Below are 18816 nucleotides of genomic sequence, written 5' to 3'. Positions count from 1 at the left end.
AGGTTTTTGCCTGCTTTCTCCTTGAGGATTTTGATGGCTTCCTGTCTTACATTGAGGTCTTTCATCCACTTTGAGTTTATTTTTGTGTACGGTGTAGGAAAGTGGTCCAGGTTCCTTCTTCTGCATGTCGCTGTCCAGTTTTCCCAGCACCATTTGCTGAAGAGACTGTCTTTATTCCATTGGATATTCTTCCCTGCTTTGTCAAAGATTAGTTGGCTGTATGTTTGTGGGTCCATTTCTGGGTTCTCTGTTCTGTTCCATTGATCTGGGTGTCTGTTCTTGTGCCAGTACCATATTGTCTTGATGGTTACAGCTTTGTAGTAATAGTTTGAAGTCTGGGATTGTGATGCCTCCTGCTTTGTTTTTCTTTTTCAGGATTGCTTTGGCTCTTCAGGGTCTTTTCTGATTCCATACAAATTTTAGGATTATCTGTTCTAGCTCTGTGAAGAATGCTGGTGTCACTCTGATAGGGATCGCATTGAATATGTAGATTCCTTTGGGTAGTATCGACACTTTAACAATATTTGTTCTTCCTAACCAGGAGCATGGAATCTTTTTCCATTTTTTTGTGCCTTCTTCAATTTCTTTCATAAGTTTTCTATAGTTTTCAGTGTATAGATTTTTCACCTCTCTGGTTAGATTTATTCCTAGGTATTTTATGGTTTCTTGTGTAACTATAAATGGGATCGATTCCTTGATTTCTCTTTCTGTCACTTCATTGTTGGTGTATAGGAATACAGCCGATTTCTGTGCATTGATTTCATATCCTGCAACATTGCTGAATTCATGAATCAATTCTAGCAGTTTTTGGTGGAATCTTTTGGGTTTTCCATGTAGAGTATCATGTCATCTGTGAAGAATGAACGTTTGACTTCCTCCTGGCCAATTTGGATGCCTTTTATTTCTTTGTGTTGTCTGATTGCAGAGGCTGACTTACAACACTATGTTGAATAACAGTGGCGAAGAGTGGACATCCCTGTCTTGTTCCTGACCTTAGGGGGAAAGCTCCCAGTTTTTCCCCATTGAGGATGATATTAGCGTTGTGTCACTCATATAATGCTTTTATGATCTCGAGGTATGCTCCATCTATCCCTACCTTCTTGAGGGTTTTTATCAAGAAAGGATGCTGTATGTTGTCAAATGCTTTTTCTGCATCTATTGAGAGGATCGTGTGGTTATTGTCCTTTCTTTTATTGATGTGACGAATCACATTAATTGTTTCGTGGATGTTGAACCAGCCCTGCATCCCAGGTATAAATCCCACTTGGTCGTGGTGAATAATTTTTTTAGTGTATTGTTGGATCCGGTTGGCTAATATCTTGTTGAGGATTTTTGCATCCATGTTCATCAGGGAAATTGGTCTATAGTTCTCCTTTTTTAGTGGGGTCTCTGTCTAGTTTTGTAATCAAGGTAATGCTGGCTTCATAGAAAGAGTTTGGATCTTTCCTTCCATTTCTACTTTCTGGAACACCTTCAAGAAAATAGGTGTCAACTCTTCCTTAAATGTTTGGTAGAATTCCCCTGGAAAGCCATCTGGCCCTGGACTCTTGTTATTTGGCAGATTTTTGATTACTAATTTGATTTCCTTACTGGTTATGGGTCTGTTCAGATTTTCTAGCTCTTCCTGTTTCAGTTTTGGTAGTGTGTATATTTCTAGGAATTTGTCCATTTCTTCCAGATTGCCCATTTTATTGGCATATAATTGCTCATAATATTCTCTTATTATTGTTTTTATTTCTGCTGTGTTGGTTGTGAGCTCACCTCTTTCATTCTTGATTTTACTTATTTGGGTCCTTTCCTTTTTTTTCTTTTTGATCAAACTGGCTAGTTGTTTATCAATTTTGTTAATTCTTTCAAAGAACCAGTTTCTGGTTTCAGTAATCTGTTCTACTGTTTTTTTTGTTTGTTTGTTTCAATAGCATCAATTTCTTCTCTAATCTTTATTATTACCTGTCTTCTGCTGTTTTGGGGTTTTATTTGCTGTTCTTTTTCCAGCTCCTTAAGGCGTAAGGTTAGGTTGTGTATCTGAGATCTTTCTTCCTTCTTTAGGAAGGCCTGGATTGCTATATACTTTCCTGTTATGACTGCCTTTGCTGCATCCCAGAGGTTTTGGGTTGTGCTGTTATCATGTTCATTGACTTCCATATACCCTTTAATTTCCTCTTTAACTTCTTGGTTAGCCCATTCATTCTTTAGTAGGATGTTCTTCAGTCTCCAAGTATTTGCTACCTTTCCAAATTTCATCTTGTGGTTGATTTCGAGTTTCATAGTGTGGTGGTCACAAATATGCACGGTATGATCTCGATCTTTTTGTACTTACTTAGGGCTGACTTTTGTCCCAGTATATGGTCTATTCTGGAGAACGTTCCAGGTGCACTGGAGAAGAATGGGTATTCTGATGCTTTAGGATGAAATGTTCTGAATATATCTGTTAAGTCCATCTGGTCAGTGTGTCATTCAAAGCCATTGTTTCCTTGTTGATTTTTTGATTAGATGATCTGTCCATTTCTGTGAGTGGGGTGTTGAAGTCTCCTACTATTATGGTATTACTATCAAAGAGTTTCTTTATGTTTGTGATTAATCGATTTATATATTTGGGTGCTTTCACATTTGGTGCATTAATGTTTACAATTAATGTTACAATTGTAACAATTGTTACAATTGTTAAATGTTAATGTTTACAATTGGTGGATAGACCCCTTGATTATTATATAACGCCCTTCTACATCTCTTGATACAGTCTTTATTTTAAAGTCTAGATTGTCTGATGTAAGTATGGCTACTCCAGCGTTCTTTTGTTGACCATTAGCATGATAGATTGTTCTCCATCCCCTTATTTTCAATCTGAAGGTGTCTTTAGGTCTAAAGTGGGTCTCTTGTGAATAGCATATAGATGGATCTTGTTTTCTTATCCATTCTGTTACCCTATGTCTTTTGATTGGAGCATTGAGTCCTTTGACATTTAGAGTAAGTACTGAAAGCTATGAATTTATTGCTATTATGATGCTTGTAGAATTCGAGTTTCTGGTGGAGTTCTCTGGTCCTTTCTAATCTTTGTTGCTTTTGATATATATATATATATGACATTTATCATATATATATTATATATATTTCATATTTTTACTCTTTTCTCACCTCAGAGAGTCCCCGTTAAAATTTCTTGCAGGGCTGGTTTAGTGGTCACAAACTCCTTTAATTTTTGTTTGTGTGGGAAACTTTGTATCTCTCCTTCTATTTTGAATTACAGCCTTTCTGGGTAAAGAATTCTTGGCTGCATATTTTTCTGATTCAGCACATTGAATATATCCTGCCACTCCTTTCTTGCCTGCCAAGTTTCTGTGGCTAGGTCTGCTGCAAACCTGATCTGTCTTCCCTTGTAGGTTAGGGACTTTTTTCCCTTGCTGCTTTCATGATTCTCTCCTTGCCTGAGTATTTTGTGAATTTGACTATGATATGCCTTGTTGATGGTTGGTTTTTGTTGAATCTAATGGGGGTCCTCTGTGCTTCCTGGATTTTGATGTCTGTGTCTTTCCCCAGGTTAGGAAAGTTTTCCACTATGATTTGCTCACATAACCCTTCTACCCCTATTTCTCTCTTCCTCTTCTAGGACCCTTATGATTATGACGTTGTTCCTTTTTAATGAGTCACTGATGTCTCTAATTCTGTGCTCTTTTGCCTTAATCTCCCTCTTTTTTTCTGCTTCATTATGCTCTATAAGTTTGTCCTTTATATCACTGATTCTCTGTTCTGCCTCATCCATCCTTGCCACCTCTGCATCCATCCATGATTGCAGCTCAGTTATAGCATTTTTAATTTCATTCTATTTTTTACTTCTTTTTTCTCTGCAGAAAGGGATTCTAATCCACTTTTGACTCCAGATAGCATTCTTATTATCGTGATTCTAAATTCTGGTTCAGACATCTTTCTTGTATCTGTGTTGGTTAAATCCCTGTCCGTTGTTTCTTTGTGTTCTTTCTTTTGGGGTGAATTCCTTCATTTTGTCATTTTGAAGGAAGAAAAGGAATTAATGAGGTACAAAAATTAAAATTAAAAAAATTAAAATTAAAAAATATTAAAATTAAAAAATTAAACACACACACATACAAAATCTAATAAATGATGCTAGATCCTAGGTGTGTTTCGGTCTGGGTGTTGAAAGTGGTTTGACAGATTAGAGAAAAAAAAGGTGGGGGGAAGAAATCGTTTGAGAGTTTGAAAAAATGATTACACTGAAGTAGACTAAAATGAAATGATAGGAGTAAAATAGAATTTGAAAAATTTACACAAAAGTAAAAAATATAGTAGGAAAAAAATTAAAGAAAAATATTTTAATAGGAATTGAAGGTAAAAATGAAGTTTTTCACTTTCTGCATTCAAGAAAAAGAAAAGAAATGAAGTAGAGAAAAAAGAAAACAAGGAAATCGTTTGAAAAATTGAAAAGGTGAATACACTGAAGTAGACTAAAATAGAATGATGAAAGTAAGGTAGAATTTGAAAAAAGTACACAAAAGTAAGAAATATAGTAATAAAAATTAAAGAAAAATATTTTTAATAAAAATTGAAAATAAAAATGATTTTTTTTCTTTCTGTATTCAAGAAAAAGAATAGTGTAAAAGAGAAAAAAAAAGAAAATGGAATAGATGGACCTGCTAACAGATTGAAATAGGACTGAAATTATTTCGTTTTCCCCTAGAAGTCAGACTATGTAGTGCAATATAGTTCATAAACTAAGTAGGCGGTGAGACTTGTGTCCTTGAGGAGCGAGGTTGGCCCAGTTGGGCAGGGCTCAGCATAGCAGCTGCATTCTCCACTTGATGGTGCGACTAGCCCACTGGGGTGGACTGCTGCGGCACTCATAGGTGCCTATGTGCATGTGCGCAAGTGGTGAAAATGGTGTCACCCAACTACTCAGTCTCTAGTATGGGAACTCAGTTCTCTCCCATCCGCAATCACTCACCCGTCCTCTGTCTTCAGCTTTCATCCACTCCCCATTTCTTCACTGTCCGTGACCAAGCCTAAGGCAGTACCTCCCTCCTGAGTCTTGTCTGAGATGCAGCTGTTTTCCCTGCCCTGTGTTTCTGAAGGACTGTGGGATTTACCTATTCCACCCCTCTGTGGGAGGGTCTCATTGAGCAATGGACAAACAATGGCCAAATGTCTGATGCACCCAGGAATGCTTGCTGGATCCTGCTGCTGCCAGAGCCCCAAGACTGTGGCCAGGTGCCAGCCCACCCCAGAAAAAGTTTGTGAGATAGTGTAGCAGCAGCTTTTCAGGGATTATGGAAAATCACAACACACATCTGGCACCAGGCTTCACCCTTAATGGCCTTGTTCCAGCACCAGCCAATGTGGCCATTTTCTGAGGTCTGTTGGGACCAGGTGGTTTCAACAGTCTCTACCAATTGTGCTCCCAGCAGTGGAACCGCTTTTCCCCTGTGGCCCGAGAACCTCCTGGACCCTGCTCTGTTCCTGGGGATTTGCCCTTCCCACCAGAGCACCGCCAAGTATCAAACTGCATAGTTGCAGACTTTGTGCTCCCATTGTTTACAGTCTTAATGGAATTTAAACCCTCTCCTTTCTTCTTTCTCCTTTCTCCATTTTTAGTTTAGTCCCTGTGGCTGTTTCCAATTTTCCACTTTCTCTCCAGCTGCTTTAGGGGAGGGGTGCTTTTCCTGTATTCTCCCCTCCCCCCAGTCTCTGTCCTCTCTCTGTCTGCAAAAGCAGCTCCCTGACCACCACAGGTTTCTCTCTCCCCAAGTTCACCTCTCTGCACCACTTATCTGCTGAATTCTGTGGTTCAGGTTGTGCAGATTGTTGTGTTAATCCTGCAATCAGTTTTCTAGGTGTGTAGGATGGTTTAGTGTTGATCTGGCTGTATTTCATGGACGCAAGACACACAGAAAACTTCCATGCTGTTCCACCATCTTAGCTTCCCCCACCCTAGACTATTAGATTTTAAACCAAAGACTATAGCAAGAGATGAATAAGGGCATTACATCATAATTAAGAAGTCTATCCATCAGGAAGATATAACAATTATAAATATTTATGCCCTCAATTTGGAACACCCAAAAATACAAATCAATCAATAACAAATATAAAGAAACTCATTGATAACAATACAATAATATTTGGGGACTTTAACAACACACTTACATACTTATGGACATATTATCTAAGTAGAAAATCAACAAGGAAACAGTAGCGTTGAAGGACACATTAGACCAGATGGACTTAACAGATATATTCGGAACATTTCTTCCTAAAGCAGCAGAATACACATTATTTTCAAGTTCACATGGAATAATCTCCAAAATAGATCACATACTGGATCATAAATCAGCCCTCAACAAGCACAAAAAGACTGATATCATATCATGCATATTTTTAGACCACAACACTATGAATCTTGAAGTAAAACACAAGAAAAAATTTGGAAACACTAAGAATACATGAAGGTTAAAGAATAAATTACTAAAAAAAGAATGGGTTAACCAGAAAATTAAAGAAGAAATTTTTAGAAAGTACGTTGGAGCAAATAAAAATGAAAACATGACAGTCAAAACCCTTTTGGATGAAGCAAGGCAGTCCTCAGAAGGAAGTATATTGCAATACAGGCCTATATCAAGAAACAAGAAAAGTCTCAAATACGCAACCCAACCTTACATCTAAAGCAGCTAGGAAAGGAACAACAAATAAAGCCTAAAACATGAAGAATCAGGAAAATAAAGATTAGAGCAGAAATAAATAATATAGAAACAAAAAAGTACATAGATAAATAAAACTAAGAACTGGTTCTTAGAAAGAATTAATAAAATTGATACCCTCCTAGCCAGACTATTCAAAAAGAAAAGAGAAAAGACACAAATTAATAAAATCATAAATGAAAGAGGATATATCATGCTCAACACCACAGAAATACAAATAATTATAAGAGAATATTATGAAACTTATATGCCAAAAAGTAGGGCAGTATGGAAGAAATGGGCAAATTCCTAGAAGCATACAAACTACCAAAACTGGAACAGGAATAAATAGAAAATTTGAACAGACCCATAATCAACAGTATGGGTTCATCAGTAATGAATCAGTAATCAAAAAAATCTCCCAAAATCAAAAGTCCAGGGCCAGATGCATTACCAGGGGAAATCTATCACACATTTTAAGAAGAGTTAATACCTATTCTTCTCAAATTGATCCAAAGAATAGAAGTGGAGGGAAAACTTCCAAACTCCTTCTATGAATACAGCATTACCTTGATTCAAAACCAGACTAAAACCACAGTAAAAAGTAGAATTACAGACCAATATGCCTGATGAACATGGATACAAAAATTCTCAACAAAATATTAGAAAATCAAATCCAACAGTACATTAAAATAATCATTCAGCACGATCAAGTGGGATTTATTCCTGAGCTGCAGGGCTGATTCAATAGTTGCAAGTCAGTGAATGCAATACTCCACATTAATAAAAGAAAGCATAAGAACTATAGGATCTTTTCAGTAGATGCATAAATAGCATTAGACAAAATACAAAATCCATTTTTGGTAAAAACCCTCAACAAAGTAGGAACAGAGAGAACATACCTCAATATCATAAAGGCCATATATGAAAGACCCACAGCTAATATAATCCTCAATGGGGTAAGAGACTCTTAAGAACTGAGAACAAACTAAGAGTAGACGGGGGTTGGGGGAGGGGAAAGTGGGTGACGGGCAGGGAGAAGGGCACTTGTTGGGATGAGCACTGGGTGTTGTATGGAAACCAGTTTGACAATAAATTATATTTTTTAAAAATACTCAATGGGGGAAAAACTGAGAACTTTCCTCCTAAGGTCAGGAACAAGACAGACTTTTTGTTCTATCGTTACTATTTAACATTGTACTGAAAGCCCTATCCTCAGCAATCACACAGTGAAAATACTTAAAAAGGCATCCAAATAGGCAAGGAAGAAGTCAAATTTTTACTATTTGCAGATGTCACGATGCTCTGTGTAGAAAACCAGAAAAAAAACAAAAAAAAAGAAACAAAAAATCTCCACTAAAAAATTACTGGAACTGATAGAAGAAGTTAGTAAATTTGCACAATACAAAATCAATGTTCAGAAATCTGTTGCATTTCTATACATCTATAATGAAACAACAGAAAGAGAAATCAAGGAATCAATCCCATTTACAACTGCATCAAAAACCATAAGTTACCTAGGAAAAAACTTAAACAAAGCGGTAAAAGATCTGTAAGTTGAAAACTATAGAAATCTTATGAAAGAAATTGAAGGTTACACAAAGAATTGAAAAACATTCTATGTTCATGGATCTGAAGAACAAATATTGTTAAAATATATACACTGCCCAAAGCAGTCTACACATTCAATGCAATCCCTATCAAAATATCACCAGAATTTTTCACAAAGCTAGCACAAATAATCCTAAAATTTGTATGGAACCAGAAAAGATCTCAAATAGCCAATGTGATGTTGAAAAAGGAAAGCAAAGTGGAAGGCATCACAATTCCTGACTTCAAGCTGTATTTTTTATTTTTTTTGCTTATTGGGTAGGATATTTATTTATTTAGTTAGTTAATTTTTTATTTTTAATATGAAATTTATTGTCAAATTGGTTTCCATACAACACCCAGTGCTCATCCCAAAAGGTGCCCTCCTCATACCCATCACTCACCCTCTCCTCCCTCCCACCCCTCATCAATCCTCAGTTTGTTCTCAGTTTTTAAGAGTCTCTTATGTTTTGGTTCCCTCCCTCTCTAACCTCTTTTTTTTTTTCCTTCCCCTCCCCTATGGTCTTCTGTTAAGTTTCTCAGGATCCACATAAGGGTGAAAACATACGATATCTATCTTTCTCGGTATGACTTATTTCACTTAGCGTAACACTCTCCAGTTCCATCCACGTTGCTACAAAAGGCCATATTTCATTCTTTCTCATTGCCATGTAGTATTCCATTGCGTATATAATTTCTTTATCCATTCATCACAATTTCTTTATCACAATTTCTTTATCCATTCATCAGTTGATGGACATTTTGGCCCTTTCCATAATTTGGCTATTGTTGAGGCTGCTGCTATAAATATTGGGGTTCAAGTGCCCCTATGCATCAGTACTCCTGTATCCCTTGAGTAAATTCCTACCAGTCTATGGCTGGGTCACAGGGTGGGTGTATTTTTAATTTTTTGAGGAACCTCCACACTGTTTTCCAGAGCGGCTACACCAGTTTGCATTCCCACCAACAGTGCAAGAGGATTCCCATTTCTCCACATCCTCCCCAGCATCTAGAGTCTCCTGATTTGTTCATTTTGGCCACTCTGACTGGCGTGAGGTGATATCTGAGTGTGGTTTTGATTTGTATTTCCCTGATGAGGAGTGACGTTGAGCATCTTTTCATGTGCCTGTTGGCCATCCGGATGTCTTCTTTAGAGAAGTGTCTATTCATGTTTTCTGCCCATTTCTTCACTGGATCATTTGTTTTTCAGATGTGGAGTTTGTTGAGCACTTTATAGATTTTGGATACTAGCCCTTTGACCAATATGTGCACAAGTTTTTATCTTCATGAGGTCCCAATAGTTCATTTTTGCTTTTAATTCCCTTGCCTTTGGGGATGTGTCAAGTAAGAAGTTGCTACGGCTGAGGTCAGAGAGGTCTTTTCCTGCTTTCTCCTCTAGGGTTTTGATGGTTTCCTGTCTCATATTCAGGTTCTTTATCCATTTTGAGTTTGTTTTTGTGAATGGTGTAAGGAAGTGGTCTAGTTTCATCTTTCTGCATGTTGCTGTACAGTTCTCCCAGCACCATTTGTTAAAGAGATTGTCTTTTTTCCATTGGATATTATTTCCTGCTTTGTCAAAGATTAGTTGGCCATACTTTTGTGGATGTAGTTCTGGAGTTTCTATTCTATTCCATTGGTCTATATGTCTGTTTTTGTACCAATACCATACTGTCTTGATGATTACAGCTTTGTAGTAGAGGCTAAAGTCTGGGATTGTGGTGCCTCCTGCTTTGGTCTTCTTCAAAATTACTTTGGCTATTCGGGGCCTTTTATGGTTCCATACTAATTGTAGGATTGCTTGTTCTAGCTTCGAGAAGAATGCTGGTGCAATTTTGTTTGGGATTGCATTGAATGTGTAGATAGCTTTGGGTAGTATTGACATTTTGACAATATTTATTCTTCCAACCCATGAGCATGGAATGTTTTTCCATTTCCTTATATCTTCTTCAATTTCCTTCATAAGCTTTCTATAGTTTTCAGCATACAGTTCTTTTACATCTTTGGTTAGGTTTATTCCTAGGTATTTTATGCTTCTTGGTGCAATTGTGAATGGGATCAGTTTCTTTATTTGTCTTCCTGTTGCTTCATTATTAGTGTATAAGAATGCAACTGATTTCTGTACATTGATTTTGTATCCTGCGACTTTGCTGAATTCATGTATCAGTTCTAGCAGACTTTTGGCGGAATCTATCGGGTTTTCCATGTGTAATATCATGTCATCTGCAAAAAGTGAAAGCTTAACTTCATCTTTGCCAATTTTGATGTCTTTGATTTCCTTTTGTTGTCTGATTGCTGATGCTAGAACTCCCAACACTATGTTAAACAACAGCGGTGAGAGTGGACATCCCTGTCGTGTTCCTGATTTCAAGGAGAAAGCTCTCAGTTTTTCCCCATTGAGGATGATACTAGCTGTGGGCTTTTCATAAATGGATTTTATGATGTTTAAATATGTTCCTTCTATCCCGACTTTCTCGAAGGTTTTTATTAAGAAAGGATGCTAAGTTTTGTCAAATGCTTTTTCTGCATCAATTGACAGGATCATATGGTTCTTACCTTTTCTTTTATTAATGTGATGTATCACATTGATTGATTTGTGAATGTTGAACCAGCCCTGCAGCCCAGAAATGAATCCCACTTATTCATGGTGAATAACTTTTTTTACATGCTGTTGAATTCGATTTGCTAGTATCTTATTGAGAATTTTTGCATCCATATTCATCAGGCATATTGGCCTGTATTTCTCTTTTGTTACTGGGTCTCTGTCTGGTTTGGGAATCAAAGTAATACTGGCTTCATAGAATGAGTCTGGAAGTTTTCCTTCCCTTTCTATTTTTTGGAATAGCTTGAGAAGTTTAGGTATTATCTCTCCTTTAAATGTCTGGTAGAACTCCCCAGGGAAGCCATCTGGTCCTGGACTCTTATTTGTTGGAAGATTTTTGATAACTGATTCAATTTATTCACTGGTTATGGGTCTGTTCAAGCTTTCTATTTCCTCCTGATTGAGTTTTGGAAGTGTGTGGGTGTTTGGAATTTGTCCATTTCTTCCAGGTTGTCCAGTTTGTTGGCATATAGTTTTTCATAGTATTCCCTGGCAATTGCTTGTATTTCTGAGGGATTGGTTGTAATCATTCCATTTTCACTCATGATTTTATCTATTTGGGTCATCTCCCTTTTCTTTTTGAGAAGCCTGGCTAGAGGTTTGTCAATTTTGTTTATTTTTTTCAAAAAACCAACTCTTGGTTTCCTTGATCTTCTCTACAGTTTTTTTAGATTCTATATTGTTTATTTCTGCTCTGATCTTTATTATTTCTCTTCTTCTGCTGGGTTTAGGCTGTCTTTTCTGTTCTGCTTCTATTTCCTTTAGGTGTGCTGTTAGATTTTGTATTTGGGATTTTTCTTGTTTCTTGAGATACGCCTGGATGGCAATGTATTTTCCTCTCAGGACTGCCTTCACTGCATCCCAAAGCGTTTGGTTGTTGTATTTTCATTTTTGTTTGTTTCCATATATTTTTAAATTTCTTCTTTAATTGCCTGGTTGACCCACTCATTCTTTCGTAGGGTGTTCTTTAACCTCCATGCTTTTGGAGGTTTTCCAGACTTTTTCCTGTTTTTGATCTCAAGCTTCATAGCATTGTGGTCTGAAAGTATTCATGGTATGATCTCAATTCTTGTATACTTATGAAGGGCTGTTTTGTGACCCAGAATGTGATCTATCTTGGAGAATGTTCCATGTGCACTTGAGAAGAAAGTATATTCTGTTGCTTTGGGATGTAGAGTTCTAAATATATCTGTCAAGTCTATCTGATCCAATGTATCATTCAGAGCCCTTGTTTCTTTATTAATCCTGTTTCTAGATGATCCATCCATTGTTGTAGGTAGGGTGTTAAAGTCCCCTGCAATTACCACATTCTTATCAATAAGGTTGCTTATGTTTGTAATTGTTTTATATATTTGGGGGCTCCTGTATTCGTCGCATAGACATTTATAATTGTTAGCTCTTCCTGATGGATAGACCCTGTAATTATTATACAATGCCCTTCTTCATCTCTTGTTACAGCCTTTAATTGAAAGTCTAGTTTGTCTGATATAAGTATGGCTACTACAGCCTTCTTTTGACTTCCAGTAACATGACATATAGTTCTCCATCCCCTCACTTTCAATCTGAAGGTGTCCTCAGGTCTAAAATGAGTCTCTTGTAGACAGAAAATAGATGGGTCTTGTTTCTTTTTTTATCTATTCTGATACCCTATGTCTTTTGGTTGGCACATTTAGTCCATTTACATTCAGTGTTATTATAGAAAGATATGAGTTTAGAGTCATTGTGATGTCCGTAGGTTTCATGCTTGTAACGATGTCTCTGGTACTTTGTCTCACAGGAACCCCCGTTAGGATCTCTTGTAGGGCTGGTTTAGTGATGATGAATTCCTTCAGTTTTTGTTTGTTTGGGAAGACCTTTATCTCTCCTTCTATTGTAAATGATAGACTTACTGGATAAAGGATTCTCGGCTGCATATTTTTTTTCTGTTCATCACATTGAAGATCTACCTGCCATTCCTTTCTGGCTTGCCAGGTTTCAGTAGAGAGATCGGTCACGAGTCTTATCAGTCTCCCTTTATATGTTAGAGCACGTTTATCCCTAGCTGCTTTTATTTTATTTATTTTTTTTATTTTTTTAACGTTTATTTATTTTTGAGACAGAGAGAGACAGAGCATGAATGGGGGAGGGTCAGAGAGAGAGGAAGACACAGAATCTGAAACAGGCTCCAGGCTCTGAGCAGTCAGCACAGAGCTTGACGCGGGGCTTGAACACACGGACCGTGAGATCATGACCTGAGCTAAAGTCGGACGCTTAACTGACTGAGCCACCCAGGCGCCCCTCCCTAGCTGCTTTTAGAATGTTCTCTTTATCCTTGTATTTTGCCAGTTTCACTATGATATGTCGTGCAGAAGATCAATTCAAGTTACGTCTGAAGGGACTTCTCTGTGCTTCTTAGATTTATGCCTTTTCCCTTCCCCAGATCCGGGAAGTTCTCAGCTATGATTTCTTCAAGTACACCTTCAGCACTTTTCCCTCTCTCTTCCTCCTCTGGAATACTAATTATGTGTAGATTATTTCTCTTTAGTGCATCACTTGGTTCTTTAATTCTCTCCTCATACTCCTGGATTTTTTTTATCTCTCTTTTTCTCAGCTTCTTCTTTTTCCATAATTTTATCTTCTAATTCACCTATTCTCTCCTCTGCCTCTTCAATCCGAGCTGTGGTCACCTCCATTTTATTTTGCAACTCATTTATAGCATTTTTTAGCTCCTCCTAACTGTTCCTTAGTCCCTATCTCTGTAGCAATAGATTCTCTGCTGTCCTGTATACTGTTTTTAAGCCCAGCGATTAATTTTATGACTAGTATTCTAAATTCACTTTCTGTTATATTGTTTAAGTCCTTTTTGATCAGTTCGTTAGCTGTTGTTATTTCCTGGAGATTCTCTTGAGGGGAATTCTTCCGTTTCGTCATTTTGGATAGTCCCTGGAGTGGTGTGGAACTGCGGGGCACTTCCCCTGTGCTGTCTTGAATAACTTGCGTGGGTGGGTGGGGCCACAGTCAGACCTGATGTTTGCCCCCAGCCCACTGCTGGGGCCACAGTCAGACTGGTGTGTGGCTTCTCTTCCCCTCTCCTAGGAGCGGATTCACTGTGGGTTGGCGTGGCCCGTCTGGGCTACTTGCACACTGCCAGGCTTGTGGTGCTGGGCATCTGGCCTATTAGCTGGGGTGGATCAGCAAGGTGCATGGGGGCAGGAGGGGCAGGCTCAGCTCACTTTTTGGGAGGGGCCCTGCACCACCGGCAGGGAGTCAGACCTGCCGCCATAGGGATGGATCTGCAGAAGCACAGCATTGGGTGTTTGCGTGGTGCAAGCAAGTTCCCTGACAGGAACTGGTTCCCTTTGGGATTTTGGCTGGAGGATGGGCAAGGGAGATGGCACTGGCAAGCGCCTTTGTTCCCCGCCATGCTGAGCTCTGTCATCCGGGGCTCAACAACTCTCCCTCCCATAGTTCTCCAGCCCTCCTGCTCTCCGAGCAGAGCTTTTAGCTTATAACCTTCCAGATGTTAAGTCCCACTTGCTGTCTGAACACACTCCATCCAGCCCCTCCGCTTTTGCAAGCCAGACTTGAGGGCTCTGCTTTGCCAGCGGGCTGCCCCTCCACCACCCCGGCTCCCTCCTGCCAGTCTGTGGAGCGCGTACTGCCTCTCCACCCTTCCTACCCTCTTCCGTGGGCCTCTCGTCTACGCTTGGCTCCAGAGAATCCATTCTGCTCATCTTCTGATGGTTTTCTGGGTTATTTAGGCAGGTGTGGGTGCAATCTAAGTGATCAGCAGGATGCGGTGAGCCCAGCGTCCTCCTACACCGCCATATTCCTCCAAACTAACTTTCAAAACAAGTTCTGAGAAAATTCAATGGTGAAAAAATAGTATTTTCAAGAAGTGATACTGGGAAAATTGGAAATCCACATGTAAAAGAATGAAGTGAAACCCCTACATCACACCGTATACAAAAACAAACACAAAATGGGTTAGAGATGAGCTAAACCTAAAAACTGTTAGAATAAAATACACATATAAATCTTCATGGTCATAAATTAGCATAAAGCTGTAAAGAAAAAAAAATGATACCTGGAATTCATCAGAACTACAAGCATTTGTGCACCAAAGGAGAGTATCAAGAGAGTGAAAAGACAACCCACAGAATAGGAGAAAATACTTGCAGATCATATATCTGTAAGGGATTTGAATGCAGATTATGCCTCCTTCTAGCTGTGTGATCTTAGGCAGCTTGTTTTCCCTTACTGAATCTCAGCTTCCTCTTCTGTGAGCTGAAAGAGTTGGAATAACTGATAGAAGAAAATAGCACTTAAATACTTTATGGTTTATAAAATGTGTTCTTATTCATTTATTATCTTATTTAATCCTCATTACAGCTCTGTTGTGAAAGCACTACTATTATTCCCACTTAACAAATAAGGAATTTTCTATTATAACATTTCCTTTATGTAGTGGAGTTCTACCACTGCTTTGTTTCCTCTCCCCAGGGCCTTGACATTCCATGATATGATTCCATGGTAGATGTAGGTTGAGCACCAGGCCATCTCCACATTGTCATGCACTACACCTTACCTTTCTTGTTTTCTTCTGAAGATTTCCCAAGCTATCTGTTGTGTCCTCCACTCTGTCTCCTGACCCAGAACACACACAGGACTTTGCAACCCTTCCTTTAAGAACAGTTGTCAGTTATTGAACTAGGCCAAGAGTCTGAGTAACCAAAAGAAGCAAGATTCCATTCAACTTCACTCTTGTCTCTTGTAATTTCAGGATACTTTATGATAACTCACTTTGAAGGATAAATGCAAATAGTCCTTGATCACTCCTCTTGCCTCTGCTACCACTGTGCTCTTCACTCTATAAAGGAAGAAGAACAAAGACAAAAAGGGGGAGGAGAAGAAAGAGGAAGAGGAATACATTTTATTTCCAGTAATTTCCTGAAAGCAGAAATTCAAACCTCAAGGGACATTTGTATTTCTGAGGTGATGTGTAACATTGGAGTGACCTCTCAGCTTTGACTCAGGCTCACAAAGGCCCTGCCTCTGGCCCTCAGTGGAAGTGCCCCCACATAATCCAATGGAGAAAGAAAACATATAAAGTTCTGCAGATAGTGATGCAAAAGCCCAGAGATATGAAATGATCCACTCCAGGCCACACAACTAAAATGTGGGGGAGCTAGATGAAAACATTAGGATTAGGCCTGTCTACTCCTGACTTAATTTTCCTTCTATCACCTTATGACCTACAACCATTCCTCTCTTAAGACCTTCAATACAAGTATGGAGAGTGCTGTGTTCCAAAGCTACTTTGTTCCAATCCTCCTTTGTTTCAGAAAATGTTTTTCTCCTACAGACAAGGCTGCAGGGATGAACTCTGTAAGACTGAGTTGTGTAACAGTGGCTCTGGTGCACTGCCTATAAAGCTCAGCATACTTGGAGAGAACTAACGGGTATTAAAGACAACAGAGGTAATCTGCCACATCCCATCCAGAGATATTCAGGGATGTTAGGTGGAAGGACTGCATTCCCCTTTCTTTGTGTCAGCCTCAGAGGACAGACTCACACAAGCGTTACAGAGCTTTCTCCAGGAATAGGGTCAAGTCAGTTTGGGCTATATCTTGGAATAATAAATTCTGCAAGTAAAACAACACAGTAAAAGATAATATTCCCTAATATTAACTATCAGTTTTCTATTGCTTTTAGAGTGGTTCTTTGTGGAAGTGTTCTTAGACTCTGTGATCACTAAGACTGGGACTTTCTTAAATATTTTAGCTACCTTAATCATATCCCCCAGATTTGGGTCCCTCCCTGTAAGAATTTTCCTGTCTTGGGGTACATGAGTGTCTCAGTCAGTTAAGTATCCAACTCTTTATCTTATCTCAGGTCTTGGTCTCAGAGTCATGGGTTCAAGCCCCTCATCGGGCTCCACACTGGGCATGAAGTTTATTTAAAAAAAAAATCTTTCTGTCTTTCTCCACGCCGCTCTTCCTGCCACACATTCATCAGAGTCCCCTCTGCACTTTCTCTGACTCCACAGTCACTGCCTTAATTTGTGGTGCTGTGGCTTCCACCCAGGTTTTGTATTTTGGAAACTAATGTCTTTTGGTTTGTTTCCAACAGTCCCTCTTAGAGTGCCTATTGTTTCACTGGCCTGTTGAACACAATGTCTCACTAGTCCCACTGTCTTTTCTGCTGCACCATAATTGATAATTCAGAGCCCATCATCATATAAACATGTTTATGGTCTCTTCAACTCCTCTCTTTCCAAATGAGAAAATGCACATCATCTTTTCCACAGGGAAGGTCATCTGACATTGTATGCTATTTAAAAAATATATATTGTGGCTCATTTTGCTGGATTGATATTTTCATTTTTAGAAGAACTTAGTATCACTTATGAATGTGGAAAATTTATAATACATTCTTTTCTTCATATCATATATAGAGCCATGAATAAAGACCAATCCCATTTTCTATTTTTATAGGATTCTCCTTTTTTTACTCTTCCAAACATAGACTATGTTTATGATCTATTTGTGATCTAAAATAAAAAATGCTCCCTGACTTACTTTGTAGTATGTGTTATTGACTTTTCTATAATAAATTATAATTACAATAAATTATATCCATTGTTTTTCCCTTAAATATATGTTTTATATTGCTTAAACAATGCTAACCGACAAGTCAAGGATGAGTTCCTCTTTATTATTTTATTCTTTTAATGTTTATTTATTTTTGAGAAAGAGAGAGAGAGAGAGAACGTGAGCAGAGGAGGGGAAGAGAGAGACACACACACACAGGATACGAAGCAGGCTCCAGGCTCTGAGCTATCAGCACAGAGCCTGACATGGGGCTTGAACTCACAAACTGTGAGATCATGACCTGAGCCAAAGTTGGACGCTCAGCCGACTAAGCCACCCAGGCATCCCTGAGATGAGTTCTTTAAAAAATTCTTCCTATTTTTGAGAAGAGAGGGAAACAAACCACAAGAGACTCTTTTATTATTAATTAATTTATTATTGTTTAAATTTAAGTGAGACTCTTTATGATATAGAACAAACTGAAAGTTGACAGAGGGAGGTAGGTGGAAGATGGCTAGATGGGTGATGGGTATTAAGGAGGGCACTTGTGATGAACACTGGGTGTGGTATGTAAGGATGAATCACTGAGTTCTACTCCTGAAACCAATATTGCACTGTATGTTAACTAAAATTTAAATTTAAAAATTCTTCCTACTTTATAAATGTGGTACAATTTTTGTAATAAGCCCAGTCTTTATTATAAATTCTCCTCCACATGTAAGAGTGTATCATTATCAGTACCCCTGACTCTTCTGCGCCCTACCTTACCTCACTCCCACTTTTGTACAGGGATCCAGTGGCCATTCACTCAGTGTACATTTTTAGTTACAGCTTACATATTCTGACAAAGGATTTTCTAATTTTACCTTTGGGCTCTTCAAATTCTGAGACAATATCATCTTGACTAAAGGACAATATAAGCACATCTGGTTTTAAAAATCAGGTAAGTCTAGTTAATACTAACCCTCTAAAAACATATCCATAAATCAGCTATCCATTGTCCAAGTAATAAGGATTCACAGAGGTTCAGCTTGCACTTGTTCCAGTAATTTGGAGTTTGTACTGAGCCCAACAAACTCCTGCAAAGAAATGTAATAATCAAAGCCAGACACCATTAACATTTCAATCTGATATCCAAGTACCTCACAGCTTGCACCTGTGGGTCTTTCCATTTCTACCTCTGCCTCTATCTCTACCATTATTCCCACCCAGACTATGAGCATTTCTGCCTCTTTGTACTTTAACACATTTAACACAGAATGTATACTAACTTGCATTAATGATCATTTTCATACTGTGTATATCCTATTTGCTAAAATACATGGGAAGCTATTTACAAGTGGGTGCCATGACTCTCATCTCTTTAAAA

Source organism: Acinonyx jubatus, chromosome B1 (assembly GCF_027475565.1).
Source record: "Acinonyx jubatus isolate Ajub_Pintada_27869175 chromosome B1, VMU_Ajub_asm_v1.0, whole genome shotgun sequence".
Lineage (NCBI taxonomy): Eukaryota > Metazoa > Chordata > Mammalia > Carnivora > Felidae > Acinonyx > Acinonyx jubatus.
This window is presented reverse-complemented; position numbering follows the sequence as displayed.